Genomic DNA, 15,807 nt, shown 5'->3' with positions numbered 1-15,807 from the left:
TGGAATATTCTGCACTCATTCAAAATGCAATGAATATTTATTTCTTTGCATGCTTTCGATTCTGCCCACCTGGAGCTGGATAACTATTCCCACTGTTCATTTCAAAGTGTGTCTCCCACTGTGTGAGCTATTGAGTTGGAGAAAGGCCACTTAATTATCCAGCTGTAACATAAAAAGTAATTGAGAATCATCCCTGGGCTGAGATATTTTCTCCTTTGAGACTCCACTGATTGAAGTTGGGTTACATACAAGTGTGAGTATAAACATATTTCCCATATCTTTTTTGACATTCAGAATGCCTTGTATTCTTAGGAACAAGAAGAGGACTTGGTATTTAAAAGGATGTCACTGGACTGATAAGATAAAGTCATGAGAATAGATTCCTATTCCTTGGGAAATGTCTGGGATGTATGTTGAGGGGTAAGGGAGTTGTCAGGCCAGTTCTGTGATCCAGTTCCCTGGAGATGAAGTTTCCTTCTCAAAATCAGTTCTTGCCAATACTTACTACTTTGCTGCCATTGGGTCAAGGAAAAATGCTTTAAAGTTTCGAAGCTGTAGAATCTCAGGCATTGGGCTGTCTTATGAACAGTAAGATGGACGAAAGAACACTTCCCAACTTTGTCCTCTGTGTGAGTTCTTGAGAACAATCCAGTGTAATGGACAGGCCAGTCTCTGTGTTACTCGGGGAAGGCTGATGCTTCTGTAGTCCAAGCAGAACATAAAGCTTTCTGCCCCCATTGAGAATTGTTTTTATTGTTTTGCTTCATGACCAACAACTAACTGATGTGAGTTGTACTGAGCAAAACAATACAACTAAATTCTTGCATCATCGCCATGTAACGTATCAGATGACCTAATGTTAATAAGTTTTGTTGGGAGCAAAGGTGAATAAACACTTTTTAAAAAATGGCTTTACTGACATACCATAAATTCACCCATTTAAACTGTACAATCAGTGGCTTCTAGTATATCCATGGAGTTGTGCCTGCATCATCACAAGCCATTTTTGAACATTTTCATCACCCTGGAAAGAAGTCCCATACCCTTTAGTAGTCTCCTAACATTTTCCCCATCCCCCCTACTCCTAGGCAGGCACTAATCTGCTTTTCATCCACATAGATTTGCCTATTCTGAACATTTCATATCAATGGAATCATACACTATGCAGTCTTTTGTGACATTCTTCTTTCACTTAACATAATATCTTCTAAGTTTACTCATTTATTGTAGCATACGTCAGTATCTCATTGCTTTTTTTAAATTTTTATTTATTTATGATAGTCACAGAGAGAGAGAGAGAGAGAGAGGCAGAGACACAGGCAGAGGGAGAAGCAGGCTCCATGCACCGGGAGCCCGACGTGGAACTCGATCCTGGGTCTCCAGGATCGCGCCCTGGGCCAAAGGCAGGCGCCAAACCGCTGTGCCACCCAGGGATCCCAGTATCTTATTGCTTTTTATAGCTGAATAATATTCTGTTGTATGGATATGCCACCTTTGTTTATCCCTTCATTAGTCGGTGGGCATTTCGGCTGTTTCTACCCTTTGGCCATTATGAATAATACTGTGATGAATTTTTTGTGTACACTGGTGTTTTAAATTCCCTTCATTATATCCTTAGAAGTATAATTGATAGATCATATGGTTATTATATGCTTAAATGTTTGAGCATCGCCCAAAGTGTCCTTCAAAGTGGCTGTACCATTTTAGGTACCCACCAGCAATACATGAGGGTTTCTGTTGCTCCACATCCTCACTAGCACTTGGGATTATCTATTTATTTTTTATTATAGCCATCCATGTGGGTGTCAAGTGGTATCTCATTGTGGCTTCGATTTGCATTTCCAAGGATAAGCACTCTTACAAATGTCTCTCACTTACTCACATGTAAAAAGTGAATATTTCAGTTCAATTAATTCCTGGGTAGACCATGTCTGGAGAGTCTGCTAAAATTTAAAAAACAAAACAAAACACCAAATCTGATGAATCTCCTGGGAGGAAATTTTATTACATAAGAGATTATCTGGGTTTGGGATTCAGAAATCATCATTTTGAATAATTAAATTCCCAGACCTAGTCCAAGATTTAGCCTTAATCGTTAATTTTGTCTTTATTAAGAGTAGAAGTGGTAAGAATTAGAGGGAGAGTCATCTTGTATTCATCTGGCAAATCGTCCAAGTTGCTCATCTTCTCTGAGACTGAGTTTTACCATCTACAAAATTAGGTTAATAATGCTGCCTAACTCGGGGTGCTTGGTTGGCTCAGTAGGTTGACCATCTGACTCTTGGTTTTGGTTCAGGTCATGGTCTCCAGGTGGTGCGATCGAGCCTTGCCTGATGCAGGGCTCGATCACACTCAGCGCGGAGTCTGCTTGAGATTCTCTCTCACTCTGCCCCTCCCACTCATGCTTTCTCTCTCTCTCTCTTAAATTAATTAGTAAATCTTTAACAATAATAATAATGCTACATAACTCATGCCATCATGTGAGGATTAAATGAGATTTTTTTCCCCATGTGAAATGCAGTACCTGACTGAACAGAAATGTTTGCTGCTATTAATGTCTAAGATGAGTCATCAGAGGTCTTCTCTGTTATAAGAACTTAAGAAACCATCCTCTGCAAACATGGAGGATTTATTGAAAATTTTGATTCATTGTTTTCCATCTCTACAAAAGGTGTTTTTAAAATTAGCTCCAAAATTCCTCTGAAACTTAAGTTAGCTTCCAGTAAGAACAAACTCTGAAACAGGCTAGTAGATAAGGCAGTATATTGTCCACCTCCCCCCAGAAGTCTTCAGTGGTGGAGAAGACTTGCAACTTTTCATCAAGTTAACTGTGATCCCACCAAAGGGGAGAAGTGGCATTGAGTTTCCTCAACCAAATAATTCTGTTTGTTACAGAATGAAGGTCTTTGGATTCCCTGGCAACCTAGGAAATATAACTCCCTGGCCTTGAATCACTTAGCCTTGTCCTCAGAAATGATGCTGGACAAGGTAAGGCTTGTGTTTCTCCTGTTCTTGGTTGCTGCCATTGCCCTTTGGGGAGCCAGAGCCCATATGAGGCCCCCTATTTACAAAGTGTCTTCTGGCACAGATCCTACTCTGTCTTCCTTTTTCCCTCAGAAATGCATATGCAAGCCCTCTCTTGATCCTCTACCTCACTTCCATCTAAACTTACATTTAACTCTGACTGACTTTTTCTGCCATTTATTTACAAATACATTCATTCAGCAAGCCCAAATTAAACTGTTATCCTGTGTCAGGCACCATTCTGGGCTCATAGATGACTGACTAACATAATCCAGGCCCCATGGTAGAATGGAGCAGATCAACAAATATGCCCGTGGTTATAAAACAGTGAGATAATAATGGATATTTGTCAAGGGTTGGCAGGAGAATTAAGACAGTATTTGTAAAGCACTTAGAACAGTGCCTGGCACAAAATAAGTGTTGTATGCTTGTTCATGAAATGAACTACATGCCAGAAAAAAATGTTTATGCCCTGGGGGTTCTGGGAACACATACTAAGGCCACCTATCCTAACCTGAACTACTGAAATCCTGAGCCTGGTTGGAGATGATAAGGGTTTAGCAAAGTGAAGATGTGGAAGAACCATGCTCCATGTAGAGAGAACTACATCTGAACACAAAGAGACATGAAAGAACATGACATACCTAAAGAAGCTCAAAAGTTTCATTATGGCTCAAATATAAGCAATGTGAGAAGGTACAGAGGCTAGGACCCAGATCGTCTGGTCTGTAGTGGATAAATTGCATTAATGGCCTCTATTAACCTCTATTATGTAAGTTACGCTTTGCCATCAAGGAACACTGGGGAGGAGAATGAGTGTTGAATGGGCAAGAAGCAGTACTTGCCATTGTAACACCAAGAGAGTTGTTGGGAAGCATTTGGAAGTCTCAAATACCCTTCCAGTGAACATTATGACCTATGTTTATAGTGATCTTGTCTTCAATGAAATAATTAAAATTGGATAAAGCCACAGTGTGTTTGAAAGAATATAAAAAAGTTACTGAACTTTCTAGACTTTACAAGGAAAGTCTAGCAGTTGTTTCAGTTGAATGCTGCACTTTTCAGGTATTGGGGGTCAACAGTGTTGTTAGATCAAGGTGAAATACTGAATAAGACACAAGGTCTTGGTTTACTATTCAGTGAACTATGCTTGATGAGTTTAATTAGCTCTCAGTGCCCTTTGGGGGGAAAAAATCTATTGAATGCTTTATAGCTGACATTTCCAATATAAATAAGGCCACCTCCCATTTAAGTTCCAAGGAATTGTTTCAGGAATAATGTGTTTGTATCAGAATATATAGATTTGAAATAAAATTGGTAATAAGAATCACAGAAACATACACAGCAACATCTTGTTGGGATAGGCAGTATAACTAGTTCTTCTAACCCCAGCCAATACTTCATGTGCCCTGTAAAAATGCTTTAAAATTCATCAGTTTTTCCATTGAAGTGTGATTATTATTTGGAGGATGCTTAGTCAAAACATTTATTACTATGAAGCTGATACATTTTATTTTTAATGATATTTTTAAAACAATATTTGCCACAGTGTCTAATTCTTCAGAACTAAATTTGGTTATTCTGTTTAAATTTCTGTGATATCAGGATGCCTGGGTGGCTCAGTCCAATAAGTGTCTGACTCTTGATTTCAGCTCAGGTCATGATCTCAGGGTTGTGGGATCAAGCCCCATATTGGACTCTGTGCTTAGCACAGAGTCGGCTTGAGGATTCTCTCCCTCTCCCTCTGCCCCTCCTCCCACTCGCACCCTCTCTCTGTAGCTCTAAAAATAAATAAGTAAATCTTTAAAATAAAATAAAATTTCTGTGGTATCTTAGAAGCCTCATGACCTATCCCTAGTCTATATTCCTAATCTTACTGGTTTCTAATTCCAAATAAATTGTCTACTCAAGAGTCAAATCCAAGTACAGTACAGACTTCCTTTTCACTTACCTAATCGTGCATCTTTGCCTACTCAGTCCCTTGCTCCTTGATGTTTTTCTCTCCCTTCGCTCATCATGGGATTCTTCATAGTCTTTCAGTGTCTGCTGTTTCACAGAGGGCTCCATCATTCCTTTGGTCATAATTAAATTTATTCTTTTTCTTAAACTTCATAATTCTATTTGTTGACTCCTCTCTTCTATGTGAGCTAGTTTCACATACTTTTCTGCCACTGCTCAGGCTACTGCATTCTGGTTTCTGCTTCTTCCACACCACTGAACCTGGCCTTCAAGAAATATTCACATTCTCCTTCTTGCCAAATCTAGCAGAAAATTTTTCCATCCCTTTGATACTTTTACCATTCCTTCATTTCAAGATTCTCTTATCTTCTGCCCAGCCCCTTGAAGACTCATTTCCGGACTTGCTGTTGTACAACATTTGGGCATTAGCTCTACTCTCTGGGCCGTGGGTTGCTCTACCCTGGGTGGGTAAAAGGCACCACATTGTCATGGCCCACCACAGCTCTGTAGAGCCCCAGTCCAACCTGATGGAACATGTTATTTAATCATCACATTGTTGGAAAGGGAAGAAATGACAGAAATTCTAGTTAACATAGTTTATACGTTCCTCTTCTGAAACATGAGGTAATAACTCTCACTTGTCGCGACTGTTGGGAGGATTAATGCTATGTAGCATTCTGTGTATCTCACCTACATAACTTGTTCCTGCCTCCCCCACTAAAATGTAAGCTCAGTGCGAACAAGGCATCTTATGTGTTCAGTTCACTGTTGCATCCCTCGCTCCTTGAACTCTGTCCGGTACATAAAAGACACTTTAAAAAATGGTTGAATTGTTGATAGATGGAAAGTATTTCATAAATGGTACTTGTGCAATGAATGATTGCTTTACTAAACCTCAGGGAATTCTATACTGTGGTTAATTATTGTAATTTAACTAAGGAAGTTTATCTGTCCCTTTGTGGTAATTTAATCTGTTTGTAATGTTATGTGTTTACTACAGTTGCTCCTGACTGTTATCTTTTTCATATCTTTAGTGTGCACATTTTAGCTTGGCTTTCTGTTATCTTATATTCTAAACGGGGCATCCATGGGTGGACTTTGTAGAGAAGACTTGGAACCTTAAAAAACTGCATCATACACTTCAAATTCCTTGTGAAAGAAGATGAAGCATTAATAGGCAAGAATATGTTGGATGAAACACAGAAATCTCTTTACTGGTAGAGGCAAGTCCTCTTGGCTGTTTTTAACTCAGCACATATTTTTGTCATTACTGAAAGGCCTTAAATTCCAAATGCATTTTGGGGTTTGTTTAGGGGTTTTTTGGTGTTTGTTTAGAGAGAGAAAAAGCAGGGGAGGGGGAAAGAGAGAGGAAGAGAGAGAATCTTAAGTAGGGTCCACACTCAGCATTGAGCCCAATGTGGGGCTCAATCTCACGACCCTGAAATCATGATCTGAGTCGAAATTAAGAGTTGGATGCTTAACCGGCTGAGCCACCCAGGCACCTCTCCAAATGCATTCTGAATCGCAGTTACACAGAAATTGAGTAATTTATTTGCTGAGCAACTCATACATAATATTGGGCTCTCGATTCTTTATCTGTAGAACCTGCTTCACGTGGCAATCTCAGTGATGATACAACCTCTTTATATATTGGCTTATTGGGTGACCAGAAACCAAAGCTAGATGAGAATAAGGATTCTGCTGTTATCATGAAACAGAAATAAACAAAGTGGATCATATGGCAGTAAAATCATGCTTTTGACTTCATAAATGTTTTATTACTTCCAGATGACTGATCTATTCACACGGGTTACTTTCTGGCAGTTCATGTATTTATTCAACAGCTGTTTATCATCTGCTATCAATCTGAGCCCCAGCTTCATACTTACTAACAGCATATTTTGGGACACTGCTCTATGCCTCAGTTTCCTTATCTGTAAAACAGAAATAATGATATAACCTGCTGTATAAAACTGTAGATAGATTAAACAAGCAACTACACTTAGAATAGGCTTCAGTAAACAAAGTTCTCAACAGATGTTAGTTATCCTTATGTTATCCTAGAGGTAATACATTTCCTTTTTATTTACACAACTTTACATTAAATTGCCATCACTTGCAAGCAAGAGTCTCAGTTTAAGGAAACTGCAGCTCAAAGAGGTAGAGTGACCTGCTTGGGATCATACAACAAAATGAGTGACAGATTATCTCCGGAGACCCAAATGATTGATGTCATGAGTCTGGTGCCCCCAAACAAATGATTGAGTCTCAAAAAAGTGATTGAGTCTCAAGGTTCCCCTGCACAGCTGGAGCCTGTGTAATTCCTATGGCCAAAACAGGCCCACTTGCTTTGTGGGAAATAGCAGTGCCTATAGTTTGGAGACCTGCCTCCTGTGGATGTTCCCTTTGTATCACAGCAAGTTTCAGGTCCCCAGCAGTTACTCCCCTTTCACTACCCTCCCCATCCTTGGTAATCCTAATCTCTACAAAAGCACCTTTAGATAGAAATATGCAGTAAGGTAGCCGTTTCAATTCTCTGAATTGTCAAGAAGAGAGGAGATGAGAATATGTCTGTTTCTTAGACGTTGGCCCACTAGTTGCCTTGCACAAGGCTGTGAATAGTACCCTGGGATGTGAGGTGAATGAATCAGCACTCCTACCAGAAGAAAACCTTCAATCTCACCAAAAGATTTGCCTGGCACTTTAATTAGCAATAATCGCGCCTCGGATAAACCTCATTGGCTATGATACTGCCACTGTGCAAAGCTTGCCTAGCACTTTAACCATACTGTCCCTGAAGATGCAGCTAAAGATATAGATGTATTTAGAGATACAGAAATATACATAGAGATAAAATGCAGATATTTTAAAGGGCTAACTTCATCATCTTATTGCACTGTGTGCATATTTTTATACCACTTATGTATATCTGACTATAACATAGTCGTTCTTTGACCACTTCAGTGCTAGGTTGTCAGGCTCAGGGTTTTACATACTTTTTTATCCATTTAACAACCCATATGTTAATCATGATTATATCTGTCTAGTAGTACAACAGACGGTCTTAATTTATGTTTTTTTATGTATCAAGTTTTCCACAGTGAACATATATTATTTTAGGATCAGTAACACAGTTAAGCACATGTTTATTATTTCCCAGGAAATAATCCATCTTGAGCTAAATGTTTATGAAGTTCTTGATATGTTTCAGGAGCCAAGTTCTAATTATTTTGGACACATTTTTTCTCTTAGAAATTCCACGAGATTGATATTATTATCTCTAATTTTTAGAGAACAAGGTTCATTAGAGTAGCTCATTCAAGGACGTCTGAGTAACAAGTAGCATAATCTCCAAGTCTTTGAAGCATACAGCATCAGAAAAAGTAGAAGAAAGAAAGAAAATGATCAAATTGAGATTCATTGTTGGCAAATCTGGGAATTAAGGCTGAATGTGTGTGCCAAAATTGTTCTAATAGTATCTGTAGCTCTAATATCTCCATTGCCTGAAGGCAAAAAGTATAATAATAATGGCATCTGAAGGGGAACAGTCATGGCTGACAGGACACGTAAGGAATTCAGAAAATAATTTAAGTGAAGCTGAAACTGGCCTGAGCATACAGTCATTATTCTATTCACCTAGGGTTTGATGGTCATGATTAATTGCAGAGGAAAATGTTTGAAGAACATATCCTTTGAAAAAGTGGCAGAGGCAAATGAACTCAAAAAACAGCTAAAGATGATTCACATTATTGGAATATAAAATCCTCATGATCCTCAAAGACAGAATCCAGTTCACTCTAAACAGGTCAGATATTACTGCAGCTGATTCCTCCCTGCTAAATTTATAACTAGTGCAGACACAGACCTCACACTGATGAGGGATTAACTGTGTTCAGGTATTCCTGCAGTTTCAGAGATCATTTCTTGCAGCTTTGCTTCCTGCTGAAGGCTTAACAAAGGTCTTCAAAACACAGAAACACAAATTTCGCTTCAAAATTAGTAAGATATTCTAACAGAAAGAGAAAATAACTCTGAGACAGTCTCCTTTCCTCCTCAGTGTACTAGTAATCCTGATTTCAGCTTGATATTCAAGGAAACTATTCACATAACTGTAATCAATTACCTTTACATTTACTCAAAATTCAAGTGAGGTTTTTAAATGTTGTTGGATTATTAGAGAATTATAAATGATCTCAATTATATTTGCTTACAGTTTATCCATTATGAGTGAATAAAAAAGCATTTGGAGCTTTGGGATGGTTAAATTATAGAAGAGCAGAAGTAAATGGCATAGCCCCAGGACACTTAATACAGCCCTCCAGAGAGAACTACACACACACTGTCCCAGAACCTCCAACAGCTAGCTACATCTGATTGCATTGTCTCCACAGGAAAGGATGCAAATTCACCATCTTCAGGATCTTATATCCTTTTAATTGTTATAAAGGACACAAAAGAGATACTCAGTGTGGCAAAATTTCTGGTACTCACCAAAGCAATCAGGTTCTCCCTAATTTGCTTTTTTAAAAAAGATTTTTTGTATTTATTCATGAAAGACACAGAGAGAGAGGCTAGAGACATAGGCAGAGGGAGAAGATATGGGACAGGATCCCAGGACCCTGGGATCACGACCTGAGCCGAAGGTGGACACTCAACCACTGAGCCACCCAGGTGCCCTGGTTCTCCCTACTTTGTAAGAGAAAAAGATGATTTCCAGGATAGAACAGGTAGCTCTATGCATTGACCTACCACAATGAACAATTTTTTTGATGGTGAAAATACCATTCTGCATTCTTTAGTTCCGCTTCACTTTCCAGATGCCGCCTCATCTCTATCCTCCTTCATGGCCAAGCTTTTCAAGAGTGTTGTCTACACTTGCTTCCCATGTTCTCATCTCTTACATTCTCCTCTACTTGGTCCATCTGGTTGTCATCCCAACGTCCCTACCACAATCCCTCTGGTGAGGTACCAACGACTTCAGTTATTATACCTACTGATGTTTTGTCTGCCTCATCTTTATCTATCACTTCTTCCATCAGTATTTTCACATCTAGTATGTGCCAAGCTGCATACAAGGTGCCGGTGAGAAATGCTCAGGACACACATATTCATCATTAGTTATGTGCTGGTGAGCAATATGCTTGTTACTATTGCCTTCCTGGAGCTTACATTCTGGTGGGGAGACACAATTACTTGAATAATATGTATAAATTAGAGTTACACACCCAAAAGAAAAATGATATGAAACAAAAAGTTAAGTGGGCTGTGCAAACCTTGAATAAAGTATTAGAAGAGGTCTCTTAGTGTTTTTTGGGAAATGGAAAAAATGCTGGTTGGTTATTTCCTCCTTTTTGAAGCACTGTTTCCTTGGAGATAATGACAATATGTTCTGCTGATTTTATTCCTACTTCTCTGAATCTTCCCTTCTATTCTCCTTAGATAACTTACTCTCTGATCCCCAAGGTACAAAATGTTGTCCTTTCTCTGAGCCCAGCCTTAGGGCCTCTTCCAATCTCACGCCATGCTCACCCCATTAGTAATCCCATCCAATGCCCAGGGTCAGTTTCCATCTATTTGCCAATGGCTTCCAAATATGAGTTTCTGACACACATTTCACTTGTTAACCCTAGTTTGTATATCTAATGGCCTTGTTGACAAGTTAACCTCTGTCAAATAAAATGTCCACATTGGCCCTCTGCCATCACTCTTGACCAGGCTACCCTCATTCTCTCACCTGGACTAGCCTCCTAATTCATTTCTCTCCTTACACTATTTCCTTTCACAGTCTGTTCCCGTGTTGTAGCTATAGTGATTAAAAATAAAAAAGAGGAGGAGGGGCGCTTGAGTGGCTCAGTTGGTTAAGTGTCCAACTCTTGGTTTCCGTTCAGGGTCATGGGCTTGAGCCCCACATCAGGCTCTGCACTCAGCTGGGAGTCTGTTGGAGATCCTCTCTCTTCCTCTGCCTCTGCCCTTCCCCCTGCTTACCCTTTCTCTCTCTCTAAATAATAAATAAAATCTTTAAAAAGAATGTTATTTTACCTTTATTAAGATCATTTAGATGTTAAATGAGATTAATGAAAAGCACAAATTGTCTTACGTGTGTCTTACATGTGTGCTTACATATGCAGATTTATTACTACCGTGTCATTTGTAATAGCAATATTGGAAACAAAGTTTTTATATGTGTATTTGCCATAGCATGGGTGGACCTTGAGGGCATTATGCAAAGTGAAATAAATAAGACAGAGAAAAACTAATACTGTATAATCTCACTTATATGTGGAATCGAAAAAAGAGAGAACAGATTGGTGGTTGCCAGCCTGGGGGTTGGGGAATAGAGATATGGGGCAAAATGGGTGAAGGAGCTCAAAAGGTACAAACCTCCAGTTATCAAATAAATAAGTCCTAGGGATGTGATTTACAGCAGAGTGACTATAGTTAATAAGACTGAATTGCAAATTTGAAAGTTGCTAAGAGAGTAGATCTTAAAATTTCTCATCACAAGGAAAAAATAATTATAACTATGTATGGTGATGGATGATAACTAGGCTTACCAGGGTAATGATTTTGCAACATATATCATCGTTTTGTACAAATAAAATTAATACAAAGTTATAATAAAGGTTTTCACATGTATCTAGTAATAAGAGATCCACTGAGGAAATTAGGTTGTATTCTGCTCCCTGGAATATTATGTACCCATTAGAAAAAATCAACTGTATGGGTCAGAAGAGTGTGGGATGAATTCCAAGTTACACTGTAAAGTGTAAAAAGTAAACCATGAAAGAATGTGTGTTGTATTCCGCCACTTGTGTTTAAGGAGTATAAAATTTATAAGTTTAAATGTTTTGGGGGAAAATTGATCTCACTTGTTGACTAGAGGGAAGGGAACTGAGTGCACGTGTGGCATATGTATATCTGTCTGTGTACATGTCTTCTGTGCAAATTCCTCTTCTGGTTAAAGACAGAAAAGCTATCCATTTTATACTATTTTGTATCTCTGCATTGACTATTTTAAAATATATTTTTAAAGTTTAGTTTTTAAAAAAAAATCAAGAATTATACTAAAATCCTATCCGTAAAGATGTTATGTGTAGCTCTTCCTGTAAGTGGCCTGAGGTGAAAATGGTTTACTGTTCACTTGACCCAGAAAATCCTAAAAAGTCATGCAAATCAAGAAGCTTGAATCTTCATGTTCCCTTTAAGAACACACATAAAACTTCCCAGGCCGTCAAGGGTGTGCATATCCGAAAAGCCACCCAGGTCTGAAGGATGTCATTCTGCAGAAGCAATGTGTGCCATTCCATCACCCCTGTGGTGGAGATGGTAGGTGTACCTGCGGCCAAACAGTGGGGTTGGGCAAAGGGTCAGTGGCCCAAAGAAGATACTGAATTTTTACTGTACATGCTTAAAAACCGAGTGATGCTGAACTTAAGTGTTTAGATCTAGATTCTCTGGTCATTGAGCACATCCACCTGAACAAAGCCCTCAAGATGCCAGATAGAACTTACAGGGCTCGTGGTGGGAATGACCCATACGTGAGCTCTCTCTGCCATATTGAGATGATCCTTACCAGAAAAGAGCATATCGTTCCTAAGCCAGAAGAGATATTACAGAAGAAACTGAAGAAACAAAAACTTAGGACCTAAAAGTAAATTCTGCCTAAAATAAATGCAAATAAAAGAAAAAATCAGAAATAAAAGAAATTGTAAGTGTGCAACTTCACATACATTGACAGAAATACATATACTACACATGCACACACACATGTATGTTTGGCCTGTTAGGCAGAGGATACACAATTAGCCATTTAGATTTTCCTGCAGATTCAAAGAGCAAATCAAATAAAACTTTTTTAATGATTTCACTGAGTATTCATTATGTGAATATCTCTGTGCTGTGGACCTGTCAGAAAAATTCTCTACAAACAAACTTTTAAATTTTAAATTGCTGGGGCACTTGGGTGGCTCAGTAGTTGAGCATCTACCTTTGGCTCAGATCATGATCCCAGGGCCCCCACCAGGCTCCTCACAGGAGGAGGAGCTTCTCCCTCTTCCTATTTCTCTGTCTCTCTCTGTCTCTGTCTCTCTCTCTCATGAATAAATAAATAGAATCTTTTTAAAAATTTAAATTGCCATTTATAGAACATCTAGAAAACAATAAAAGCATATATATCTCATAGGTGAAATGATTGAAAGTATATATTTTTTGCACACACTCATACTTGATTGCTAGGATCCTGTTCTTTCATTTTCTTTTTTCTATTCAAGGAATTCTGACAAGGGAATCTGCTAGAACTCATAGACCTGGCCTAAAACCTCCTTGATAGAAGAACAATGCTATGAGAGATGATAATGTAGAAACAAAACTTAGGTGGCTCAGCCAGAGAAGGTTCTCTGAGGAAGCAAAAGTTAAGCAGAAATCTAAAGCATGAGTAAGAATTGGCAGATGAAGAAGATGAGGAATTAACATAAGCATGTGTACCACACTCAATAGATGCAGAGAATGCATTTGACAAAATACAGCATCCATTCCTGATCAAAACTCTTCAGAGTGTAGGGATAGAGGGAATATTCCTCAGCATCTTAAAAACCATCTGTGAAAAGCCCACAGCAAATATCTTCTTAACGGGGAAACACTGGGAGCCTTTCCCCTAAGATCAGGAATACAACAGGGATGTCCACTCTCACCACTGCTATTCAGCATAGTACTAGAAGTCCTAGCCTCAGCAATCAGGCAACAAAAAGAAATAAAAGGCACACAAAGTGGCAAAGAAGAAGTCAAACTCTCCCTCTTTGCAGATGACATGATACTGTACAGAGAAAACCCAAAAGACTCCACCCCAAGATTGCAAGAACTCATACAGCAATTCGGCAGTGTGGCAGGATACAAAATCAATGCCCAGAAGTCAGTGGCATTTCTATACACTGACGATGAGACAGAAGAAAGAGAAATTAAGGAGTCAATCCCATTGACAATTGCACCCAAAAGCATAAGATACCTAGGAATAAACCTCACCAAAGATGTAAAGGATCTATACCCTCAAAACTATAGAACACTTCTGAAAGAAATTGAGGAAGACACAAAGAGATGGAAAAATATTCCATGCTCATGGATTGGCAGAATTAATATTGTGAAAATGTCAATGTTACCCAGGGCAATATACACGTTTAATGCAATCCCTATCAAAATACCATGGACTTTCTTCAGAGAGTTACAACAAATTATTTTAAGATTTGTGTGGAATCAGAAAAGACCCCGAATAGCCAGGGGAATTTTAAAAAAGAAAACCATATCTGGGGGCATCACAATGCCAGATTTCAGGTTGTACTACAAAGCTGTGGTCATCAAGACAGTGTGGTACTGGCACAAAAACAGACACATAGATCAGTGGAACAGAATAGAGAATCCAGAAGTGGACCCTGAACTTTATGGGCAACTAATATTCGATAAAGGAGGAAAGACTATCCATTGGAAGAAAGACAGTCTCTTCAATAAATGGTGCTGGGAAAATTGGACATCCACATGCAGAAGAATGAAACTAGACCACTCTCTTTCACCATACACAAAGATAAACTCAAAATGGATGAAAGATCTAAATGTGAGACAAGATTCCATCAAAATCCTAGAGAAGAACACAGGCAACACCCTTTTTGAACTCGGCCATAGTAACTTCTTGCAAGATACATCCACGAAGGCAAGGGAAACAAAAGCAAAAATGAACTATTGGGACTTCATCAAGATAAGAAGCTTTTGCACAGCAAAGGATACAGTCAACAAAACTCAAAGACAACCTACAGAATGGGAGAAGATATTTGCAAATGACATATCAGATAAAGGGCTAGTTTCCAAGATCTATAAAGAACTTATTAAACTCAACACCAAAGAAACAAACAATCCAATCATGAAATGGGCAAAAGACATGAACAGAAATCTCACAGAGGAAGACATAGACATGGCCAACATGCATATGAGAAAATGCTCCGCATCACTTGCCATCAGGGAAATACAAATCAAAACTACAATGAGATACCACCTCACACCAGTGAGAATGGGGAAAATTAACAAGGCAGGAAACAACAAATGTTGGAGAGGATGCGGAGAAAAGGGAACCCTCATACACTGTTGGTGGGAATGTGAACTGGGGCAGCCACTCTGGAAAACTGTGTGGAAGTGTCTCAAAGAGTTAAAAAGAGACCTGCCCCACGACACAGCAATTGCACTGCTGAGGATTTACCCCAAAGATACAGATGCAGTGAAACGCCGGGACACCTGCACCCCGATGTTTCTAGCAGCAATGTCCACAATAGCCAAACTGTGGAAGGAGCCTCGGTGTCCATCGAAAGATGAATGGATAAAGAAGCTGTCGTCCATGTATACAATGGAATATTCCTCAGCCATTAGAAATGACAAATACCCACCATTTGCTTCAACGTGAATGGAACTGGAGGGTATTATGCTGAGTGAAATAAGTCAATCGAAAAAGGACAGACATTACATGGTCTCATTCATTTGGGGAATATAAAAATTAGTGAAAGGGAAAGGAGAGAAAATGAGTGAAAATATCAGTGAGGGTGACAAAACATGAGAGACAGCTAACTCTGGGAAATGAACAAGGGGTAGTGGAAGGGGAAGTGGGCAGGGGGTTGTGGTGACTGGGTGACGGGCAATGAGGGGGACACTTGGTGGGATGAGCACTGGGTGTTATGCTATATGTTGGCAAATTCAACTCCAATAAAAAAATTTTTTTAAAGCATGTGTACCACATACATTTAATATCTCCCTCCCAAAACAATAACGAAATGACAACAAAGAAATTAAAAT

At 39.0% G+C, this 15,807-nt stretch overlaps 1 long non-coding RNA gene and 1 pseudogene across 2 annotated transcripts in view; one reads left to right on the top strand and one right to left on the bottom strand.

Moving 5' to 3' along the window:
• The window catches only part of LOC144309222 (uncharacterized), a 116,716-nt gene that overhangs the window by 20,857 nt on the left and 80,052 nt on the right, over positions 1-15,807 (top strand). The window lies entirely within an intron of this gene.
• LOC144309357 (U4 spliceosomal RNA) lies at positions 7,628-7,751 on the bottom strand (annotated as a pseudogene).

This window comes from Canis aureus, chromosome X, assembly GCF_053574225.1.
Source record: "Canis aureus isolate CA01 chromosome X, VMU_Caureus_v.1.0, whole genome shotgun sequence".
Classification (NCBI taxonomy): Eukaryota; Metazoa; Chordata; class Mammalia; order Carnivora; family Canidae; genus Canis; species Canis aureus.
Note: the sequence above shows the minus strand (reverse complement) of the source record. Positions and strands in the feature narration are given on the sequence as shown.